Source organism: Macaca mulatta, chromosome 13, assembly GCF_049350105.2.
Source record: "Macaca mulatta isolate MMU2019108-1 chromosome 13, T2T-MMU8v2.0, whole genome shotgun sequence".
NCBI lineage: Eukaryota > Metazoa > Chordata > Mammalia > Primates > Cercopithecidae > Macaca > Macaca mulatta.
The window spans coordinates 108121704-108125200 of NC_133418.1; the positions used below are offsets into that span (position 1 = coordinate 108121704).

The 3497-nt window shown below is 45.4% G+C and overlaps 1 pseudogene; it reads left to right on the forward strand.

Moving 5' to 3' along the window:
• Positions 1–847: 847 nt before the first annotated feature.
• LOC100425766 (tubulin beta-8 chain-like) lies at positions 848–2473 on the forward strand (annotated as a pseudogene).
• The last annotated feature ends 1024 nt before the right edge of the window (positions 2474–3497 follow it).

A 3497-nucleotide genomic window follows, 5' to 3' on the forward strand; every position in this document is an offset into this window, starting at 1 on the left:
AAACATTGATATTGATAAAAGTAGATACTTCAAAAATACAGATTTATGTATATTATTTATGATTATTGTGTTAACTACAATATAGCTTAAGATTATATTATGAATTTTCAAAATTTTCTACAGGTAAAGCAAAAGTGTACACACATACACACACACTCATACACATGTGCACAGCAATAACAACATCAAAAGAAGCAACAAAATGATAGCAGATCTCTTCTCTCCCTCTCTCTTTATCTCTCTTTATATAAACATATGGAATATATTTATTTATACATTTTTTTCTGGAAAGCCTAAAACAACATACTTCACAAAGTAGGTACTCATAAAATTGAAATATGTCAGTAGTGCTTCAGAGCCATTGAACTTGTTGCCCATATGCTTCTTGGAGCTCTCAACTGCACTTCCCACCCGACACCACTGACCTCTCCGTTCTCTGAGGTCCTTGTGGTTCTATCGTCTGTGGTCTCACTCTTTGAATACAATCCTGGAGACAAAGAGAAGCTAATAATTGGAAGGGATGTTAATGTCATGGCAAAGTCACCTTGCCCCTCTGATTCAATTTCTTCTATTATAAGACGCCTAACTTGATTCCTTCATTGTCTCTAGGGTATGTATCTATTTCCTACCTAGCTAGGTACTTGTGAAAAACTTGAACTCTAGTCTTGGACACCTTTTTCTCATTAAGTACCAAGCTCTATACCTTTCTTGCTCATAGTAAGGACTCCTCCCTCCGGTCTCTCTCCTGCCGCCCACGTCGCCGCGGTTGCCTCCACCACCTCTGCTGTGGCAGTGGCTGCTGGGGTGGTGGCCCTGCATTGTGGCCCCCGGGCTCCCCGCCGGCGACATGGCAGAGCTAGGCGACTTGCAGCCAGGAGACAGTTCTCCCAGGGACCCAGCGGCCTGGCGGGAGAGGGGTGGGGAGGGTTGGACTGCCGTGCCCTTCCAGGGAGGGACCCCCTTGGTACGCTGACCTCTGGGACCGAGCGGTGCCCGCGCTGTGCTCGTGGATCTGAGCCCGGCGTCTTGGACTCTGTGCCCTTCGGGCGGATCTTCAGGCCGGACAACTTCATCTTCGGTCAGAGTGGTGCAGCGAACAACTGGGCCAAGGCACAGCCCACTACTACTTACAGAAGGCACAGAGCTGGTGGAGTCAGTGACGGACGTTGCCAGGAAGGAGGCTAAGAGCTGTGAGGGCCTGGAGGTTTTCCAGCTGACCCACTCCCTGGGTGGGGGCACTGGGTCTGGGATGGATACCCTTCTCATCAGCAAGGTCTGGGAGGAGTACCCAGACAAATCATGAACACATTCAGCATTCTGCCCTAGCCCAAGGTGTTGAACACAATGGTGGTGGTCCCAGATGAATGAGGTCCAGTTGCTTGTTCTTGCCATCAAATAACAAGATGTAGACAGACTGGGAAAGAAAGAAGTTTATTTCTGCAACCAGTTACAGGGAGAAGGTCAGAGTAAGTCACCAGAACAACTCGAAGTTACAAGTTTTTCTCCAGTGCTTAGGTACATTTTAAGCTCCGTGCCTATGTGTAGGAGTGTACCTGCAAGCAGAAGTGTTTCATTCAATCTATACCTAATCTTTAGGGTCTGAAAAGGTTTCCCTAGAGCCTTGGAAACTTTCTTAATCTTAAGTGGGCCCTGGTAGGAGGCTTATGTATAAGAATGCTTTTATTATTCTATCAGACTTTAGGAACTAAGAAAATTCAGGTGGGGGTCTTAATGGGTTTGTTTTTGCATTGCAACCTTTGTACTCAGGGGCCAGTTTCTCTAGTTCTTTAATGCTGAACATATGCATTTGTCAGAACTATAGTAAAAGATTAGTGAAAACTGGCTGCTAATGGAAACCTGGCCTGACACCCTCTCTGTCCACCAGCTCATAAAAAACACAGACAAAGCACAGACATTTTGCACTGATAATGAAGCTCTCTATGACATCTGCTTCAGAACTGTAAAGCTGCCCACACCCAGCTATGGTGACCTGAACCACCTGATTTCTCCCACCAGGAGTGGGGTCACCCCCCGCCTGTGCTTCCCCAGCCAGCTAAATGCTGACCTACAGAAACTGGCTGAGAATGTGGTCTCATTTCCCTACCTGTACTTCTTCATGCCTGGCTTTACCCTGCTGACCCACAAGGGTAGCCACCATTACTGGGCCCTGATGGTGGCTGTGCTCACCCAGCAGATGTTTCATGCCAAAAACATGATGGCTTCTTGCAACCCCCACCATTGTTGCTACTTAATGATGGCTGCCATTTTCAGGGTCCACATGTCCATGAAAGAGATGGACGAGCAAATGTTTAACATCCAAAAAAGCACAGCAGCTATGTTGCTGATTGGCTCCCCAACAATGTGAAATCAGTTGTCTGTGACATCCCACCCCACCCCAGGGCTAAAAATGTCTGCCACCTTTATGGTCAGCAACACAGCCATCCAGGGGGGAAAAAAAATCATTTTGCCATGATTTAATGAATAAAGGATTAAATATTAGAAAGTTTAGAGATTGTCTGTATTGGGTTTTTTTTTTTTTCCCAAACATTCTGCTCATCACTTAATGTGCATTGAATGATTTAATCTTCATAGCAATCCTATTGCTAGTTTATACTTGAACTAAAGCATAAAGGGACTAATAAACATGCCCATGTTAGGATTTGAACCCAGGCAGTCTAGTTCCTGATTAACTACTATGCTGCACCACAGAGGCAAATGAGTAGCATGTATTTTCCTGAGCCTTCAATTGACTCCTGACATACGTTCAAAGACTTAGGATACATGGTTCATTTCCTTCAACATGCCAAGCTGCACCTGCACCAGGGAACTTCATACTCTTTCAGCAGGTGGAGAGGAAGCTCCAGGAGTGGAAAGATGCCCCGTGAAGTAGAGGAGGATATGCAATCCCAGGCATCAATACCTGCTACATTAACAGTTTCTCTGAGAGCCAGGTCCACATGAGGCATAACCAAACGGGTGTGATACTTGACCCTTTGCCAATTTGTTCTTCGTCTGCAGACACCTCAGGAAAGAAATGCTTCTCAATCACTAACCACAGGAAGGTTAGGGAGAAGGTCTAGGAGGAGGAAACCCTCAGGCAAGTCCCAGTTTTGAGAAAATAGCCCAGGCAATGGCTTACCCTTTATGTGTATGTCTAACCAGTGAATCGTGGCATTTGGGCTCTCCTAAAGCTTTGGCAGTTCTAGGAATTATCATTATGGCTGTAGAAATGTGTTCGTGTCTTTGAGACTTTTTAGTTCTCTTTTCACTTAAAATAAACCTAACATCACTCATTCATCACTAAATCTCCTTCAGTGCCCTGACATGTGAACACTGATGCTTCCATACGCCTAGATCTATTGCAACACTTACCATATTATGCTATAATCTTGGCTCTCCATCTGTCTCCCCTCTAGACTGTGTGCTCCTAGAGTGAGGGAATAACTTGTTAGTCATGTCTGCATGACCTGTGTCTGAAAGAAGAATGTCTGACACCA